Here is a 21,426-nt window from a genome sequence, read left to right on the forward strand (position 1 = left end):
TTGTTGGTTTTGGCGCGAAACTCAATAGCTACTCGAACGTTGCTAAAGTGAAGTTCGATCGAAACACGAACGTTGCAAAATTTCGTGAAACCGTGCAGAACAATTGTGAAGTGAGAGCTGCCCGGTCTTCATACGAACTAAAAATTCTAGATTAAATTTAAGTGCTTTGAACCATTTAAGTGCACATAAAATTAAAGGTGAACTGAAAAGATTTCGGGAACAAAAAAACCCACACAGTGTACACGTCAGTGTGAAAAAGAAACCTGGTTCCAGCTCTAGGTCATTGTGCAAGGTCAAGGGCATTGGTCGAGCGCATTTACGAGCGAAAATAAGAATTAAACTAATTAGTTGAAGGTGTTTCACAAGCATCTCCATCCGAAGAAGAAGAAACTGTCAAGTCTTCACAGACCAGCATGTCGAATCGATGGTTAGACTTCCCAAGCTAGATTTGCCTACACTCTCGTCGCGTCGACAGTTCGTATTTCGGCGGCTAGGCTTCGCCACCACGAGTTTCTAGGTATGCCTCTTCTTAGATGTCCCTCTGGATTCCATTCAAGCGCCTTTCTGCAAATCTCGTTCTCATAATTTCGCAGCGTGTATCACTTACGTTATCGCATCTCCACTTATGTTCCCGAATCTCGATTTCTAGCGCCCTTTGATGACACCGGCGATGTAGTTCCAGTTGCCAGGCCACCAAGCACGGATGATATTCCGTAGGCAGCGGTTTACAAATACTTGCAGTTTTCGAGTCGTTACCGCATATGTGCCCCAAGTTTCGCACCCGTACAGCAACACGGATTTGACGTTTGAGATAAAGATTCGAATTTTCGTTCGTAGAGATATCTGACGTGAGCGCCAGATGTTCCGGGGACTCGCAAATGCAAATGGCTGACAAGATACTGGAAGCACTGCACTTTCTAAATTTGTGCCCAGCTACCATGAAACTGGAGGAATTTTCTATGATCATCACCATCGACTTGGTCTTTCCGACATTGACTTTGAAACCTGCTGCCTTGGAGCATTCGGTGAGGTCATCGAGTTTGCTCTGCATAGATAGATGCTCCACAGTCGATCAATCCAGTGAGGATCTCATCCATTACGATAACAAAAAGTAGCGGTGATAAAATACATCCTTGTCTCATTCCATCAGTTACCGGGGTTGGATCGGACAAGACACCGTCATGCAGGACCTTGCACGAAAATGCCTCGTACTGAGCTACGATGAAATGGACTAGTTGGGACTCCTCGTCGTCTAAGAGCAGCCCAGATGTTTTCGTGGTTCAGTCGGTCGAATGCTTTTACGAAATCAACGAACACCAGCAGAAGGGAGACCTGAAATTCGTTGATTTGTTACCGTATTATTCGTAGCGTTGTGATCCTCCGGATCGGAATTCAGCTTGTTGCCATCGAAGTGTAGTGTCAATTTTCTCTTGGATCCTGTTTAGGATCAATTTGCAGAGTGCTTCGAGTGTTGTACACATCAACGTTATGCCAACATTTTGTTATGTCTCCTTTTTAGGACCTTCACAGGGATACCCTGCTGGGAATTTATTTGGTCTTCAATGTGTTAAATTCACTAAAGGTTTCAAAAGTATCGGTCTGCTGGATAATTTTCTTAAAAGGTTTTATTTTCTGTGATCATACTTTCCTATGCAACACTTTGTTTCAAAATTCAACACAAATATTTTTCAATAAATGGACGCCCACCAACAATTAGCCGCAATAAAAAGCAATTGAATCTTAATAAACTAGCAATCCTAGCTTAAATTTATCACACCTTTAATGATTTTGTTTTCATGATCCCGTGAACTTCCGTTATTTCAGTTAAGTGAAAACCATGGCTAGTAACACATGTTCGAGCATTGTACTTCTGTTGTTCATCACATTGCTAACGGTCAGTTTGGCTTCCCAAAATACAAGCATCGAGTATAAAGTTCAAGTTATTGCATACCACTTCTTTGAGGTAAATAAAATTTTCAAATTCTTAAGTCTCCTACTATATTTTGATCTCTAATTACTGTTTTGATCTCATCATCAAGGATATTCGAAACATGCACATAATTCATTTCGGAAATTCGATGGTCGATTTCCTAATGAGTTCGTTTCTGCAGCAAAAAGTTACCGTCAGTTTCAGTCTATCATCAACTGGTGAGTTTCTGCCACCGAATCTCAAATCACAAACCAATGGCCTGATCGTGTTCATCAGTAACGAGGCTCAACTGGAGCAAATGGACTACATTTTGAGCCGAATCGATTCCAACCAGAAGGTGTTGCTTATTTTCTACCATATTCCGGAACAGATGGTCAAAAATGTTTTTGTTACAAAGTGGAAGAAGTTTTCCCTAACGAATGTTATACTTGTTAATGAAAGAATTTCAGCTCATCCAATTTGGTGGTTCTATCACCCTTTTCGAAAGCAGTTTATCAATTTGCTGATGGTCGATGAAGTTGATCAGTTTTTTGTCACCTTTAAAGAATTTAAAGATCTTCACGGATTTGAAGTTAGAGTAGGTCAGATGTGTTTATATTTAAACCGTTTAGCTAATTTTTTTTATATCTTTTTCACAGATTGAAAAACCGATAGGAAATGTCTTCAAACGCAAAATCGGCATGAACTTGGTAGTGAATATGGCTTCAGTTATGAACTTCTCAATAGTCGAGTCCATGGTTGATGGTGGTCTTGCTGAAGGTAAAAAAGTGTTTTCGATTAATTATTCAAATAACTCTTTGTGTACTGCAGGATCGAATCAGTTTCCTGTTGATGTCTATACCGGTATCTACCTTATGGACACTTACAATATACGGACAGTTAATTTTCTTCATCCGCAAGAGACATCTAATCTTGTCGCTGTCGTCCCTAGTCGTTATTTCAAGATAACGTCCAGGATACCTCTTTGTAAAAGTTGTCGACGATTCTTAAGACTGTATCTTCAAACGTCATTTGCGGGCTTCATATCGTTCAGTCTTATAGCCATATTTTATAACCTATACATATTTCGTCAATATGGCATCGATTTTGACCCTTTCAAAGTCTTACTGGATTGTTTCGGGATCATACTTTGCTGCACGATACAACCCTCCCAACATCCGATACTACGTTACATCGCAACCCCCATTATGCTAATGTCACTTTACTCGTATAATATACTGCAGAGCAAATTGATAGAGATTTTCTCCGTACCGTTGGATACAAACATCGACTCCCTATCAAGCCTTCTCTCGACCAATTTACGTATCATGGCAACTTATCCCACCTTTCGACGCCTCCAGAACCAATCGGATAACACCATTCGGGAGCTCGCAAATCGCATTCATCCGATGCCCGGCAGCCAGAAGCACCCCTTCCCGACCTATGAAAGCATCCAGGACAGATCTTCAGCGTACCTTATGTCGGAATTGCTTGCTGAAATGGCCATCCAGAGTCTGTATGACGTCAATGGACACACTCGCCTCTATAAAGTCCCCGAAACGATACATGAAGTGTATGCAGCCATGCGCGTTCGCTTTAACCATCCATTGATTCCGAAGTGGAACGCTCTCATCGTGCGTATGATAGAAACGGGAATAGTTCGCTATGAATACGCAGCCCTACGCTTTGAACGATGTCTAGCGAGAATTCGTCGAGTTAAACTTAAAAAGCCAAGAGATAGAAGATGCAGTGAGATGACAATTATAAATCTACGAGGTCATCTGTTTGTAGTTACAGGTTTTTACTTTGTGAGCGCTGCTGTATTCCTCTTGGAGTTCATTTACAAGTTGTCAGAAACTCAAATTCTAGAAGTGCGAGCTGAGTGCTGGGCTGAAACTCGACGGGTTCTATTGAAGGCAGTAGTTGGTGTCAAAATTTTACTTTATTTACTAAACATTGCTGTTTCATGTACCGTTTCACGAATCCAAAAATGCTTTTGTAAACCCTGCCGTTGAAAAAACGTGAGTAATACACTATTGGGGTGTATATGTAAACTCGATTAGTTTTCGCCAAATGAGTATGTTTGTCAGGTGAGAATCAGGTGTTATGATTAAAAAGTGATATTTAATGATGGTGACATGCTTTCAATTATGTTTTCATTGCATGTTTTGTAATGAAATTGCATTAATTGCATATCACACACGAAACTATTCACATCTCTACAGAGTGCAAGCTTTCCAAATAATGTGTAATTTCAATGCGCTTGATGACAAAACATCTTATTTACCATATAAAGGGTAAAGCGGCTTTGCATGAAAAATGAGTCAATTAAATCTTTTTCGATAACGATTCAATAGTAAACTATAAGGGTTAGCGCCAAATGAGTGTGTGCTTCGCGTGGTGCTTCAAAATATACAGACATTCTTGCGAATAGTTAGTTAAATCCATATGAAATTCGGGACCTTCCTATTGTTTCCATTCATTTCACCTCTTATTCACAACTCCAATCTCAACCACCCCGTGGTGCCGGCTGAGTTGCGAGGTACCTAAGCGGAGATCGGGTACCCAATCCAAGTGGATGCTTTGGTCGCATGCAGACTGAAAAAATGGCCCAAATGCGTCTGTTCTCCAGGCGGCTCAAACAGCGTCCGTCTCGCAGCGAGTGCAGTGGTTGAATCTATGAAATGCGTCTTCCGCCAGCTAAGTCCAAGATAGCAGCCTTATCATGGGAAAAGGACCTTAGGCTAACAACCTACTGCTCCCGATTTATTAAATTGTTACGAAATTCGAAAGCAATGACCGACCTGGAACTTTGACGACGACTTTTAGCATGAAAACACGGACACAAATTGGAACAAGGAACGTGCTAGAGAAGCTAGCCACCTCAAGCTTGAAATTTTTAGACCGAGCAAAGTTCGTTGGCCTAACACTGAAGAACACAAGACAGTCCAAGCACTGCTTTATTCTGGCATATGAGGATCCTGTTAATCCCGCAAAACACAGGTAAGAAACATTACAACGGTCCAGTGTTATGCGCCAACTGACGTTGCCGATTTGCATGAGAAAGAGCAGTTTTACAGTCAACTGAACAGCGTTGTTAAGAAAATTCCGAAGGGTGACATTCAAATCCACTTTGGCGATTTCAACGCAAAGATTGGCTCCGATAATCAGGGCTTTGAGCGCATCATGAAGCGCCATGGTCTAGGACAGATTAGCGAAAACGGAGTGCTGTTTGTAGAATTTTGTGGCTACAACAACAAGGTAATTGGTGGATCGCTCTTCCATATAGTTTCTGTAACTGAACCATTATAGGATAAGGCAGTTCCGAAATCGTGCTAAAAATAATTTCGGCGAATAGAATCAGAAGAAGAAGCATTGAACTTCCCCCATCGACCAGCACATAAGGTAACTTGGGTATTCCGAGATGGCCGAATATCGGATAAGATGTAAACATGCTATTTATTGATCAATCAAAAATCGAAAAATCTGCGAATTGGTCGAACAGAGAACTTAATCCATCACATCTGCATCAGCCGAAAACGGCGAAGGAGCCTTTTTGATGTCCGCAACAAACGAAGCGCAAACATTGCATCTGACCATCACCTCGTACTTGGCGAGATACGAGTTGCGCATGTTCAACGACGCTATGGGAAAGTCGGGATGAAAAGGGTTGAGCAGCTTGAATCCCGAGCCTCCGAGCTGCCGACAGACGGAACAGTCAAAGAACAGTGGTGTGAAATCAAGAATGCTTTTATCACGACGAGCCATGGTACTCTCGGTTAAGTCTGTGGAAGAAGAAGAGAATGGATGTTGGATGAAACTTGAAGGATGGTCGATGATCTGACAAAGGCGAAAGTCGGAATTGAGCAGGCATGTACCGGGTCAGCCAAAGCAGCTGCTCGCTTACGATATGCGGAGTTTGGAAAGGCAGTTAAATAAGCTTGTACACGAGACAAGAGAGCCTGGACAAACTCCCTAGCCGAAGAGGGAGAAAGAGCCGCCGCCAGTGGTGATATCTGAATACTTTATGATAATTCTCGCCGCCTTAGTGGTGTAAGGACTATTTAATGCTAGAATGCCGCTAAAAGACCGAGCAAGTCAGTTATTAACCGATCGAACAGATCTGCTCAAACGATGGACTGAGCACTCAAAACAAATGTTTCGAATCACGATTAGCGATGGTCAACAGAACCCACAGCTCGAAGCGCCAACAGTAAGTCACATTAATGGCGTCAACTCGGAAGCGCCCTCGCTGTCTGAAGTAGAAGCGCAATCAAAGACATGAAATCCAACCAAATTATCCACGGGTTAAAGAATGTCAAATTTTCCTTGTTCATATAAATTTAAATCCCAACATTGATAATCCATATCTTCACTCTTCTTCGGAGCTTTTTTCACAGATATTCTGAAATGCTGAAAGCCGACCCTGCCTTGTCAGCACAAATGCTGCACCGTCTTTTCGCTGACATCTGGGATACTGCGACATTCCCAGCCGACTGGATGCAGGGTATCCTCGTAAAGGTCCCGAAGAAAGGAGACCTGTCAGAGTTCGATAACTGGCGAGGCATGACGTTGATCTGTTCAACCCTCAAAATACTCTGCAAAGTGATTCTGAACAGGATCCTGGAGAAAATCGACGCTACACTCCGACGGCAACAAGCTGGATTCCGATCCGGACGATCATGTGTGGACCACATCACAACGCTACGAATCATACTGGAACAAATTAACAAATTCGTGGACTCTCTTCTGCTGGTGTTCGTTGATTTCGAAAAAGCATTTGACCGACTGAAACGTCTGGGCGGCTCTAAGGCGACGAGGAGTCACAGAGAAACTAGTCCATCTCATCGAAGCACAATACGAGGCATTTTTGTGCACGGTCCTGCACGACTGTGTTTTGTCCGGTAACTGCTGGAGTGAGACATGGATGTATCATATCACTGCTACTTTTTCTAATCGTAATGGATGAGATCCTGACTGGATTGATCGACTGTGCACCGAACCGAGGATTGCCGTGGAATCCTTCAACCATGGAGCAACTGAACGACCTTGACCTGGCTGACTACATTGTTTTGCCCGCCCAAACACAACCGGATATGCAGAGCAAACTCGACGACCTCACCGTCAATGTCGGAAAGACCAAGTCGATGGAGATCAACACAGGAAATCCCTCCAGTTTCATGGTAGCTGAGAACAAGTTGAGAAAGTGTATCTTGGTAGCCAGATAACGCCGGATGGTGGTACCAGGAAAGACATCGAAACCCGGATCCGAAATACCCGATTTGCGTTTGCGAGTCTCCGAAACATCTGGCGGTCACGCCAGATCTCTCTTTGAACGAAAATCCGAATCTTCAACTCAAACATCAAATCCGTATTGCTGTACGGGTGCGAAACTTGGTGTACATATGCGGTAACGACGCGAAAACTGCAAGTATTTGTAAACCGCTGCATGCGGAATATCATCCTCGCTTGGTGGCCTCGAAACTGGATCTCGAATGACGAACTACATCGCCGGTGTCATCAAAGGGCGCTAGAAATCGAGATTCGGGAACGTAAGTGGAGATGGATTGGGCACACGCTGCGAAGAGATGATAACGAGGTTTGCAGAGAGGCTCTTGAATGGAATCCAGAAGGACATCGAAAAAGAGGCAGACCCAGAAACTCGTGGCGGCGAAGCCTAGCCATCGAAATCCGAACTGTCGACGAGAATTTTGACTGGAACCAAGTGAAGACGCCGGCTTCGGATCGTCAATAGTGGAGGTCTTTCACCACGGCCCTATGCGCCGGAGAATCGACGTGGACCATTAAGTGAGTACCCAAGCAACCAAAAGTCTCATATCTACTTAAACTCGTGCCTCCAAAGTTCGAATTTCGCTGAACAAAGGTTCCAAAGGGAAATGGTACCAAATTTTCTCGAATGTTAGCATGAAAGTTACAAAATGTTCCTCAAATATCCTTCTATGGACTTGAAGTTCCAAGAAGTTTCTCAAATAGCAGTGTTCGGCACAAAAGCGCTAATCCGCTATTCGCTAGTTAGTCCGCTAACTTTTTGTTAGCGGTTTAATTTTGCCGCTAAGTTTGGATTGATTTAGCGAATTGAAAAGTTCCGCTATTTTTTGGTTCCGCTAATTGAAGATCGCTAACTGCCATATATTTGTATCAATCTCTCAAATTCTTAGTGATAAAATAAACTTTTTTTCATTAATCAAGTCAAAGTGACATTGTGCATCATTCTGATTGTTTAATTGGATTCATTGGAGGAATGTGTACTAGAGTTAGAGAAAAAATGTATTTAGTGTCATTTTTCTCTCTTTAAGCACTTTTTTTTAGAAAATTTTACGGAAGAAGATAACTATAAAAGGTGTTAAACAATATAAAACTATTTTCAACATACATCTCTTCTTCAGCATTTCTTTTAAAGTGGTTGAGCTATTTACTTTCACAATACAGTTTTTTGTAAGATTTTACAGATCAGTTCATATAGAAATAAGATAAAATCACTATTGTAGCCTTCGTTTTAAGTTCAAATAGAAATTGTATAAATGTTCACGTTTGACAATGCTCCTGCAAATTTGAAAAAGGGGAAAGCAGGTTAAAGATTTTAAATGAGGATTATGTAAAATAATGCCAAAACAAAAAAAAATGAATGGCACAAAAAATTATTTGCAACAAAATTGCATACTATCTACTTTGCACAAAACCGATAAATCGAGTAAATTTTTAACCAAAATTTAAATTAAAAAAAAAAAGAGAGATATAACTCCCATTTTTCACATTCTGTTCTTTTGCTCTTTCTTTAATTGTTCGAAAATCGTTTGTTTTAATTTATAGAACACAGAGACTCGTTAAAACTCCTAGCTTTGACAGTTTTGGTTTTGTTCATATTATTTTATGAAAATATGATCATACTTATTTTAAATTAAATACTTGAAACTTCATTAATTCACTCCCCTTGGGGAGTTGGAAAAATCGAAAGGGAGAAGTGCGTTACTAAAGAAAAATTTGATATTTGTTCCGGCCTTAATGTTGGTAAATAAACAGTTAGCGATTAGCGCTTTAAGCTTAAAGCGATAACTTTTTTGGCACATTTAGCGTATTTAATTAGCGATCGCTAACTTTGTATGAGTTAGCGATTTGATTAGCGGCGCTAATTTTTCAGTTAGCGATGCCGAACACTGTCAAATAGCCTTTTTTGTGACATGTCAATTGCACTCATACAATTTAAAAGTTACAAATAAAGTCTCAAATAGCTTTCTAAGAACTTCAAGTTTCAAGAAGTTCCCCAAATAGCCTTCTGTGAACTTCAAGTTCTAAGAAGTTTCTCAAAAAGCGTTTTTTTGTGACATGTCAATCGCATCCACACAGTATAGAAGTTACAAATTAGGCCTCAAATAGCCTTCTGTAAACTTCAAGTTCCAAGAAGTTCCTCAAATAGCCTTTTTTGTGACATGTCAATCGCATCATTCAGAATATAAGTTACAAATTGGGTCTCAAATAGCCTTCTATGGACTAGAAGTTCCAAAAAGTTCCTCAAATAGGCTTTTTGAGACATGTCCGCCATTTCATAAATATGAAATGTGAACAAACATCACAAAAGGGCATATAACTAATAAATCTTTTTTTGTAGGTTGGAAATTGTTGAAATGTATAATTTATATTGAAACTTCAATTCGGAACAACTTTAAGCTAACTCGCAAATGATTATTTTTGAAAAGAGTAAATATTTTGACTTTATGAAATTTCGTCAAACTGTATTTACTTACCACGAATTTATCACACATTGAAAGTCAGTTGCAGCAATTCATTAATTAAATATGAAGATAAACTCAAAAAATTGTATAATTTTATGCTTGACAGTTATAAACATGGATTTCCATTTTTTTTAAACCGATATTATTTTAACGGATGATAGATTTATACGCCGTTTCGTAATGTTTCTTAGTAATAATCAACATGCGTCTTTGCTGCTGGTCGCTGGCTGCCCTTGCAGGTATTCTAGGAAGCTTAATAACCACTTCGAATTTTAGCTGGCGGCTAGGCAACATCTAGGCGTGGCGTCGTGGCAGCGTGTTTGGCTATCATCTCGGAGGATCGGGTTCAAATCTGGTACCGGGACTAATTTTTTCCATTAGGTTGTTTGATTGCTTGAGTAAGCGAATCAATTAATTGTGTAGCAGAACTGGCATGCGTGCTGGCATGTATCGAACAAAGTTAAAAAAAAGCAATTAAGTAGGGTCAATTGAGGGAGGTGATGGGAGGGAGGTGATGGGAGGAATAAAGATGGATGCCGAGAAACCGGCAGCACCACATGGGATGGTGGTGGCCAAAGTAAGAGAGGATGAGAAAATTATTTTTTTGTTTTCGCTGATTCGCTGAATAGAAGGCCGTTCAAATCCGTAATGGAACTTCAAAGTTTCAATAAGAACTTAAATTTTGGGCTGAATAAAAGTAATTTCAGCACATTGATTATGCTGATTAAACTGTGTTCGACATTTTTAACGAGACTTTTGGTTGCTTGGGTAAGTAATAGTTTTGTGCGTTGTAAATGTGTAGCCAATCCCAAGATCCATTCATTCGACCTCTGAACAAAATAGATGGCCTTGGTCAACCACGGAGGAGCAACCATTATTGGCGATGTGGAGCTTATTCTACTGAGCCACGCCTGCGATTTTGGAATCCGAAATATATTAGCTTCGTTCAATCGTTAGTAAAAATCGGTTTCAACTGGTTTCTGTTAACTGATAGATGTTCAACGAGCCAATGTTTTGGTCGAAACTAGTCAGGTCGTTGTTCAATGGAGCAAGTTGAAACTAGTCGAAACCAATCCAGCTCGGCAGCAGGATTAGTTTCGACTTGGTAGAAGTCGGTCGAAGTCAATTGGAAAGAGACAGGTGATCAACTATCAATCCATTTCTACTTGTTTCGACCCGTTTCTACTAGAGTTGATTGAACAGACATATTGACTTCACCCATAGAAGAGGTTGCAAAAATCCAATGCCTATTTAGCATATCTCTGTGCCGATAATGCGCTGAAATGTGCACTGTGCCGAAAACGATATGTTTGAAAAACCGTAACTGGCATAAGGACTCGGCTCCAAACCAAAATGATGACCACTACATTCAAGCGAAACAAGAAAAACATTTTATGCGATTTATTTCCTATTGGATAATTCATCCCAGAAACAAGAAAATAAAAATTAAAACCACAGCGCCGTAGAGAGAATCGAACTCAAATTACCAATCAAAGCGTCTTGCCAGTCCGGCATTTTAACCAGTGTACTATCCACGCTTCATGCAGGATGAGGGATATTTGTCATAGGCTTTCTGTCACCGATCAATCACAAAAAAAAACGCACAACGGCGGCTTCCCGGCGTTTGGCCTTCCTTCAATGCATTCCTTTGTCTTTTGATGGAAACGGGAAAGGGAACGGGAGTGAAGGAACGGGAAACCCATTGAATGAGAACTGTGCTATGCTTACTGCCTGCTATTACATACACACGCTACATATACACAGCTGCTAAAGCCGGGCAGCTTGGCCGTTGGTTGTTTGCTGGTGAATCGAAGGAATGTTTTTGTTGTTGCTTTTGCTACATACACACGCACAGCTTAGCCGGGGTTGTTTGCCGGTAGATTGAATTGAAGCAGTGTTTTTTTTGTTGCTTTTACTGCATACACACGCACAGCTTGGCCGTGGTTGTTTGCCTGTGGATTGAAGGGATTGAATTAGAAGGATGTTTTTGTTGTTGCTTTTGCTACATTCACACGCACAGTGCTCGGTTCGCTGGCTGCCTGGTGTTGCCCGGTATTTATTTCTATCCTTCTTCGTCTTGTGATGCGATAGGGAGGGATGTGAATTCGTTTTTATTTTGTTTCTTTCAGACATACGCAATTCGGGTCAATTGGGAGTTTAATGCCGGTGGGAGCAAATCGAATCAGCACCGATCGCGTTATCTTCTTGTACCAATGATGCCTTGTACCAATGATGCCGCCATTGGCACAGAGGCTGAATTGTGGGTGTTGTATTAAACCAAATTTAGTAATCAATCACAGAGTATACAACAGTGGTTTTCAAACTTTTTTCACTCATCGCCCCCTTTTACCAAATTTTCGAGCTCAACGCCCCCATGGGCCAATTTTAAGAAAATCTATTTAAAAAATTCAAAATCTGGATCGTTGAAAAACCATTAGCTTTCGGCTTGATGTTGTTGTAAGGTTTAACTTAAAACTCATTCAAATTTATATGTGGGTGCCTAATCGGGGTAGCGCACGGCCCCCTTCGAAATAAACAAATTTCAAATTATCAAATTTAAATGAGCCCTCAGAGACAAAGGGGTATTATAAGGTGTTATAAGTGTAAAAATGGTCGATCTTGATTCAATAATGTCAAACGATTCTTTATATTTCGAACTATATTTCATGATTTTTCAGATTTTTAGAATTTGTTTGTAATACTATTTTGTTCCAAAGAGAAAAGCGTATTTTTTGAAAATAACCAAACATAACAAATTAAAAGCGTGTTTTCTCGAAATAAGCTTTTATGTATTTATACACTTTTGGCTCCAAGGGCCTCATATTGCTTTAAACCTGCAGTAAACACTTAATCCTAAGAAAAGTTTCATGGAAACTTACTTATACTGGTTAATTAGTTTGTTTTGATATCAAATCAAATATCCCAAATTTCGGTAAACAAAATTTTCTATTCACCATTTAAATTTGCATTAGTGTTGAATACTAAATTGCATTATGGAAAACAAATTAAATGCTGTCAAGCCGGTAAAATAACGTAAGAATAGTATTACTTCTTGATATCTGAATTCGAGTCCTGTTCAAAGTTATGCAGCAAATTTATATGAATTTACAAGTCTTAAAGTTAAAATTAGATTCTAATAACTGAATCCAGGCAATGTTAGTGATAACCAAATAGATTAAAAGTTTATCCATGGCAAATGGCACAATTGATTTTTTAATCGATTGAAATAGAGATGAACAAATAGGAACTAAATAATTATTACATATTGGCTGATATGAATAAAGCTCTAGTAATTATTTTTGATATTTTCGAGCAGTTTTGTGAGTCAAATACTTCGAATGGCATACATATTTTTTATCCGGAACTGGTTGAAAGTAAATGTTCTACTCTGCTTTTTCATATCTAGTTGAGCAAATGCTTTCAAATTTTGCCATTCTAAAGTTCGAGCTAAGTAAAATATATCAAAGTAATTGCTATTTTCTTATTCATACCACCTATTTTCTTTCTAGAAAATCTGTCACTAAATCATAGATGACGCCTTTTTATACAAATATTTTCAAAGGTTTTTTTTCTGTTCAGCAGATTTTTTGAGACAATACAATTTAAAGATTATCAAGCATTGCTATCCAAAATTATTCTTGTTTAAGTATAACCCAAAATAATCTTACAAAACATGATGAACATGAAGAGCGTATACAAAACCAGTGACAATTGAAAAAAAATCTTGTTGTTACATTTAAAAATAATTATTGAGATACTGGAACAAAAATTTGTTTGCAGCTCTGTGAAATTACAGTTTTTTCAGTCTTGAACCTGATGTCTAGTTTTGTAACGTAATTTCATTTTTTGCGTCGAGCTTTCTCGTTGTTCTTTCAAATCTACGTTGTTTCGTGATTTGTGAAAATGTGAATTACGACCTCACCGCCCCCCTGAGCCCTTCCAACGCCCCCCAAATTTCAACATTGAGCTCACCGCCCCCCTGGAAGCTCTCAACGCCCCCAAGGGGGCGGTAGGGACCACTTTGAAAACCACTGGTATACAAGAATACTTCTAAATTCTTCATCCAGACATCTTATGGAGCATTTCGGGTTCAATGATTCGAGGTGGATGTTTCAGGTTTATTTGAAAAGTATTGTTAAAATGGTTTATTTTGACAGCGTTTTTTCGCGATGTAATTTGATGTTTTTCAATTTATAGAAACTTTATGAGCAAACAGCGAGTATTTGGATCACATTTTTATGTAAACATAAGTAAATCACAGTGAATGTTTACCATCAATGATCATTAAAAAGAACACATTCGTATGCAATGCATTAGGTAAAAAGCGCTTAAAAGGCAATAAATGGGTTTGTTTTTATGACCATTCTCTAAATTGACATTTCAGTGCAGTGATAGCCATGGCCTGTAGGACATGTTTGGAAGTAGCAAAATTAATCCTCGTATTGTCCCTAGCGGCAATAAGTTTGGCCTGGAAAAATGCTACCATGGAGCAAAAAAGTGGAACAATTCTGAAGGCTTTTTTCGAGGTAAAATGTAACTCGTTTTCTATCTACTGGCGTTTGCAATAGTTTTGATCGGCTAGCATGTCATATTTTTATAAATTTGTTTTTTTTAAAATTGTAATCGTTCACCTATTTTACGTTTTTCAAATTTCTTCAACTGAATCTGTTTAACGGATTCGTCTCGTTGAATCTTCAGTGTAATTTAAAGTTATTGAGTTCATAACTCTCCTAACTCTTTCATGGTTGTTCACAGCTTTTTTTTGTCAAGAATCAAGATTTAAAAAACACTTTTTTTAATCTATCAAGGACGTACGAAACCTACACATCGTCCATTTCAACAATCCATTGATCGATTTCCTGATGCGTTCGTTTTTGAAAAACAAAATCACCGTAAGTCTGAGCCTATCGTCGAGTGGTGAATTTTTGCCGCCCAATGTCAATTCAAGAACCAATGGCCTCATGGTTTGCATCCAAAATAAGCATCAACTGGAAGATACTAGCAACATTATGGCCCGAATCGATACTAACCAGAGGGTGATGCTGTTTTTCAATCAAATTCCGGATCAATCGGTTGAAACATTGCTTGTTGGCATATGGAATAAGTTTTCCCTTCCGAACGTTATACTCGTTTATCAACAAAACCGAAATCTATTTTGGCTGTTCTATGATCCTTTTCAGAAGCGGTTTTACGATTTGATGATGATCGATGAAGCAGCTCAGTTTTTTGAAACCTTCAGAGAATATGGAGATCTTCATGGGCTAAAACTGGTGGTAAATTAAGTTTGTTAATGGTTTTAAATATGTTAAATGTTTGTTACAACTGCGCAGGTGGAGAAAACGAGTGGCAATTTCTTCAAACGTCGTATCGGAATGAACTTGGTGCTGAATATGGCTTCAGTTATGAATTTTTCGATGGATATATGCCTTGTTGATCCCAGTCTTGATGCAGGTAAAAACCGAGTTATAAACATTGTACCACTAGAATTCCATTTCGTTTTTTGCAGGTACAAATTCGTCTCCTGTTGATATCTACACCAGTATCAACTACATGGACACAAACAACCTAGAAACTATTCATTTCCTCCACCCTCATGTGTCATCGAAACTTGTCGCGGTCGTTCCTATTCGATATTTTAAGATGTCTGCCAGAAAAGCTAATAGCCGACCTTTTCGGAAACTTTACCTTTTGATGTTGTTTGTGCATTTTATGTTGTTCTGCCTTGTGTCCATAATACACAGCAAAAATTATTTCCTGTAAAATTACAGTAAATGTCCTGTAACAAAAAGGAGCAGGACATTTACCGTTATTTTACAGGTCGAAGACATTTATTTTTCCGTGACTATATAAAATTACAGGCCTGTAAATTCAAGTGACCTGTAATTGCAAGCGACCTGTTATTGCAAGCTGGCTGTAATTGCAAGTGACCTGTACTTCCAAGCTACCTGTAAAACAATATGCACGCAATTTCATTGTTTTGATTATCTATGATATAGTGAAATCTCATTGTTGAATAAAACAAAATTTTATTCGTATGTACAATTTATTTCCTACCATATTTGAACCTATATTCCGTTAGCGTTTCGATCCCGGGTAGACTTTCAAGTATGCGAACTACAACAGGCTCAGGTTAAACCAAAGAGGTCCTCTCCCGTAATATATTTCGGAAAAAGCACCACGGCGCAAGTTTACCACCGGGTCGAGAATTCGTTGCCACACGCTTTTCGGCGAGCTATCGCGTTATTCCATGTCCTCTTCACCTGGTTCTTGGATCAGTTCTCGGAACTCCGGTCGATCACCAACGTCAGCCATCGAACACACGTAGCTGCACCTTTTATTTGGCCTTCGCATGGACCAATAGAGAAGCGCATCTAGTAAAGTAATGAAATAAAATTATTCAATTATTCCCCACTAAAAAAAGGTTTAGTTAAAAGCTAAAACAAACTTACTGTTTTGTATCCGATCGGGTAGATGTAGTTTGGAATGTGGAAGCTTTAAAGCTAATGCGGCTCTAAACTGGTCATGGATGCTACTAAAAACTGCTCCAGGGCTCCAGCTGCCGATGTGTTGCCTGAAAATTTACGAAATAAAAAAGTGTTAAATACCTTGAAATCTTTTTTTGTGGCGTTTAAATAGCTGTGGGAAGGTGACACTTAGAAGAAAATGTAGGAGGAAAGATCAGAGGTAAATAAAAGTTTAGAGTAGGCGGCTTAGAGTAGTGAGCTATCTTGAAACGTTAGTTAGACCACCAATTGTGGTTAACTTCTCTGACAAACTGTACTCAGTCTACAAAGGGGTTCTATTAAAATCCGTGCCTATTTTCAAATGCCCGAAATCAACCATCTGGACTACCTATTCATTGTTTATGAAAATCATACATTATATTATCGACTTCATGCCTTTTTAAACCTAACTGAAATTGTAAAGATCTACCAAGAGTTAAAAATTAAATGAAAAATGCAAAATGCGTGATCTAAGAATAAGCTAACGAAATTCATAAACCACAAATACAAACTTCTTAGAGCATTGGGGAGGCGAATACCACCACATTTACCTAACATAGCAATACTTCTTATAGTTTTTTAATTTTTATCTTTTCTTATTCTATAAATCAAAACCAACTAGACATGAAAAATTGAGATAATACTGAACCTACCGCTAAATTTAATCAAAATAAAGTTGTCCACCACGCCTCGAATTTGATTCCAGATATGTGCAACGACCCTCTCAGGACAATGATAGTTAATCATCATTATCACAAGCATGCCACCGTCGTTACACGTGGGAACCCAGAGTACGGTAAATACCTAGATATCTATAAACAAATCAAATAAATAAATAAAAGGCTCCTAGTGCCACCGAACTCTAAATTACAGACATGGATATTTTTGGAAAATTTTTGTAGAATATTTTAAAATGTTTTCTCACAATGACCAGTCACATAAAACAGTACAAATACAAACAGCCCAGTCGTTTTCAATAACAAACAAAAGATTTAAATGATATCGTAATTCTGAGATACTCTCCATACAAACATAATTCCTCTGTAAATAATTAGCTACGACTGATTCCTCCTAGATTTAAAAATAAATGGTTTGAAAAAATGCAAGAAGTCAGGCATTTTTTAATCTTTCAAAACAGTTACTGAATAAACTATTGAAGCAAATAATTGTTACTGTGGCACTTACCCAGTCTGCCCTATTGAAGCGTCACACCGAAAATCGAAAAAAAAATATCCAGAATACCACCTCGGATTGGGTCCGGAAGTTCTGAAGATCTCCAATTTGATCTAATCCATCTACGTTAATTGTTTTCACGCTCCGGATATGAACCATGAATTCAGCGGTAATCTTCGGTTTTCGTTGAAGCAATTTATCGTCGCTCATCTTCTCCACTTCTGGCTGACCAACTAGGCAACAAAGTTTTGGCTACCACTATAGCTTCCGCGAGCAATCGATATCTATTCAGAGTTCGCCAACAATCGATAGTATTGCACCGATTCCGATCATTAACAGTGTGCTAGAAATAATTTCAGCAAGACACCACTGTGGGTTTGTATAGTGTTTGCCAATCTGGCAGGATACCCAGCTTTTATCCGAATCTGGAATCAAATATATAAACAAATTATAGTTTAAATCAATGAAATGTTTTCGATCCTCTGATAGGTATTACGGAATATTTAGTTATTAGAAATTACCCTGGAGATCTAATTTATATAAAATAAAATTTGTACTTTCCGATTATAAAACAGCTGTTCCTAGGAATCCACAGGAATTGGATTGGATGTATTTCACTCATTGATAGAAACTATGCTCAACTCCCGGAAAACTCAATTTTATCGGTCAGCGTCAGCATGGTTCCTAAATGAGAGATTGTGTTACGAATCGTGACCATTACAATATGGGAATCACCATGCCCAGCTGGGTTTTGTTCAGACTGATCGTGGATTTTGGCAGCATCACACGGTACTCGCAAGGCAAAGACAACAGAGAGCCTCCGGCTGACGGACGTCCATTGATTATCGCAGCTTTTACGGTCTTGTGATCCAAACAGCCTTAATCAATCATCTTGCAGCTTGAACCAAAGTTCCCTTATGCGTTCTGGCATCTACTTGTAATCACATTTCCATAATTACGGGACAGGACAGAATACGGGTTTCGAAGACGATGCAAGAATCATCCCACTAGTTGTAGATCATTCAGAGTTTTTGAGATGGCTTTAAGTTATGCGAGTCCAGGGTCAAGTTCCTGACCGGTTCACGATTTAGTGTGACCATGGCATAATCGGTTTATCTAGCTCCATCAAAACTCACTAATCGGTGTAAGCAGCCGATTTAATTTGCCCTCGGCCACACCAAAACTTTACTCTCGCCTTCCGACCCATCGACTGGATTGTTGGGAGAAGAAACGGTCCACTATCAGCTTTTGCAACAATCTGGATGAAAAAAATAATAAAATGATACAAAATGCAAAATTAAATTACATTCGAAAACTATACCTTAGACAGTTTATTGTGCAGCCACGAATCTTTTGTGTTGTGTCTGCGTCTAATGTTATGATGAAAAAGACGTGGAACGGGAACGTTGACGATGTTGACATTTCCCAGACCGTAAAAACGGCTAAAATTCGGCTCGATTTTCGTTCGTTCCTCAGGTGGATCGGTTCGAATAAAAATCTTACAATTGGCAGTCAAGTGAGGGCCGGCACAAAAGGCACAAAACCGAGAACCGAAACAAACAAATGGAATCATGCGAGCTATTTTCGTTTTGTTTACATCGGTCTTTCTTCTCTCGCTGTCAAGAGAACGGTGTAAACGGTGTAAATTGCTGGATGCTTAAATCACGGATAAAAAAACACTGATAAATACTTAATGCTTAATGAATAAAAAAGTAAAGTTGCACCGTTCTAAATTTTTCGTTTCTGAATTCAAAGTTTAACGTTTCGAAAACAGTTTTTGGAAAATTTAAAGTATTTTAAAGTTTTACCCTTATCTGTACCGCGGATTTGTGCCAGGAATTGTGAGGATCCTACTTTCTTCAGTAACGGCAATGGGACCTTTGATTGCCAATTTTCTAATTCCTACTGGAAAAAGCCTGCATAGTTAATCCAGTTAATCTATGCCCATATCGACTGACTCGAGTTTTACAGCTTTTCTCCGGGAACAATAAAATCGGACGTAGACAGTCGCTAGGTAAGGTTTTTCACCGCAGTTGTCACAGAACCATTACTTTATAAAGTTGATACCAATTCCTAGAACTCCATTAGCCTTGGCATGTTACTGTTGGCAATTGACTTCGAATTTGAATTTTGCATCTGTTAACGGACGGAGGGCAGGGATAATTTTGCCATAACTAATATTGGTACCTTTCCTGCAAAGATTACAATTATCATATTTATTTTTACCATTTGATGGAAAAGAATGAAAATTTTGCTTACCTTTTTAAACAATCAAACTCCTATCGTGCAACGGATGACTGCAGCATGCATTCGTATAACAGTCTGGAAATGTTATCCTATGGGTGAACCGACGAAGCCGGAAGTTCTCGTTCGAATCCTCCCGGTGTCAAACCCATTTCGAGGCGTATCCCAGCGGTTCCCCCCGTTGCTGAATCGATAGTAAAAAAAAAAGATGCTAACGGGAAGAAATTTAAACTGCATTCATAAACACTAGCCACATCACTCGAATTTTACAGTCCTGAAATTCAAAACCAGCCTGTAAATAATATTCTCACTTAAAAATAATGCTTCCACCTGTAAAGCTACAGTACATGTCCTGCTCCTTTTTGTTACAGGACATTTGCTGTAATATCAAATGATTTATCATTTAAATTTCAACCAATCAATTGAAAATTACGTGATTTCGAAATTACAGGTTGAATTATTTTAAAGGTAGCCATTTTCAATGACACGTAATTGTCCATATTTTTTTCTGTGCAGGTGCATTTGGAATCAAACCAAACCCCAAGATACTTCAAACCTACCTAGGAGTTGAAGCATAGGCTGAACTGGTCTATACTTCTTAGTGAAAACAACCAACTCCGCTTTCTGTGGAGAAAACTCGATCCCAAGCCCCAACGCCCAGGAAGACAATCTATCTAGAGTATCTTGTAAGGGCTTGTGCAGATGTGACTCAATATAACCTATTACGGATACTAGTGCAACCTTCAGAGAGAGAACGGTCGATGTCGCTTACCCTGCGTGAGGCCTATGTAAGAGGTCCTTTTAATTGATAGATCTCCGTGAGCAAAGTTCAAATATTTCTCACAAAGCAAGCTGTACAAGATGTTGTTCAATAGTGGAGGCAGACCGTGGGAATGCAACTGAACCTCTATTGAGACTGCATCAAAAGCTCCCTTCATGTCTAGGAACACTGATGCCATTTGCTCACGTTTTGCATACGCTATTTGTATCTCTGAAGATAGCAAAGCAAGACAATCGTTTGGCCCTATGCCCCTGCGAAATACAAATTGAGAATCTGAAAGGAGGCTATTTTTTTCCAGCCACTTATACAATCGGAACAAAATCATTTTTTCCATGAGTTTCCGGATACAAGACAACATCGCTATTGGACGGTACGAGTTAAAATCGAGGCTTTTGGATAGCAATAACTCTCACTTGTCTCCAATCTTCGGGAACAATGTTATTCTCTAAGACTTGATTAAACAAATTTAACATGCGAAATTTGGCGGCATTCGGAAGGTTTTTCAAAAAGTTGTATTTTATTTTATTATCTTCCGGAGCTGAGTTGTTACAAGAGAGGAGAGCAAGTGAGAATTCCACCATCGAAAAGCTAGAATCCAAATCGCATCTATTCGGAGGCACACTTCGAATGACTTTTTGCACTGCTGTGGATCATTTTTTATTGTCATTTGTGCTGAAAATTTGTACAGATGTTGGAGATTCTCAGTGTGTTTTAGGAATGCCTGGAACGATTACCACGACGTCAACAGCAGTCAGTAGTGTCCTCTGCAACCAAGGCAATCAGTATCAGCAATGCTGCGGGAAGTAAAATCAACGCTTTGCAACAGGTCAGTTTATTATTAGCTGACCAGAAGGGCCAGCTACAACAACCCTCGAATTCCTGGTCAAGCCACGGGGATTTGGGTGATACTGTGTCTCATGCGGCCGCTTTTGGTTGGCTAGCAGAGCAGATGTTACGAAGAACCTCGGGTCAGCTACTCGATGAGGTGGCCGGCCAATAGGAACTGCTACTGCGGGATGATCGCACGTGGTGATCCGGGTGGCAATGGTGGTGCCGAACATTCAA

General features: G+C 39.3%; 1 long non-coding RNA gene across 2 annotated transcripts; it reads right to left on the reverse strand.

The window, feature by feature from the left end:
* Positions 1-15,449: 15,449 nt before the first annotated feature.
* Positions 15,450-19,506, reverse strand: LOC129755184 (uncharacterized). Of its 2 annotated transcripts, XR_008739203.1 has the most exons (5): positions 19,145-19,506; positions 18,658-18,992; positions 17,349-18,594; positions 16,110-16,231; positions 15,450-16,031 (listed from the first exon to the last, which is right to left on the reverse strand). It is a non-coding gene; the product is annotated as an uncharacterized LOC129755184 (long non-coding RNA). The 2 variants fall into 2 exon arrangements; XR_008739202.1 differs by having other exon boundaries at positions 18,658-19,506.
* Between the last annotated feature and the right edge of the window lie 1,920 nt (positions 19,507-21,426).

Source organism: Uranotaenia lowii, chromosome 3, assembly GCF_029784155.1.
Source record: "Uranotaenia lowii strain MFRU-FL chromosome 3, ASM2978415v1, whole genome shotgun sequence".
Lineage (NCBI taxonomy): Eukaryota > Metazoa > Arthropoda > Insecta > Diptera > Culicidae > Uranotaenia > Uranotaenia lowii.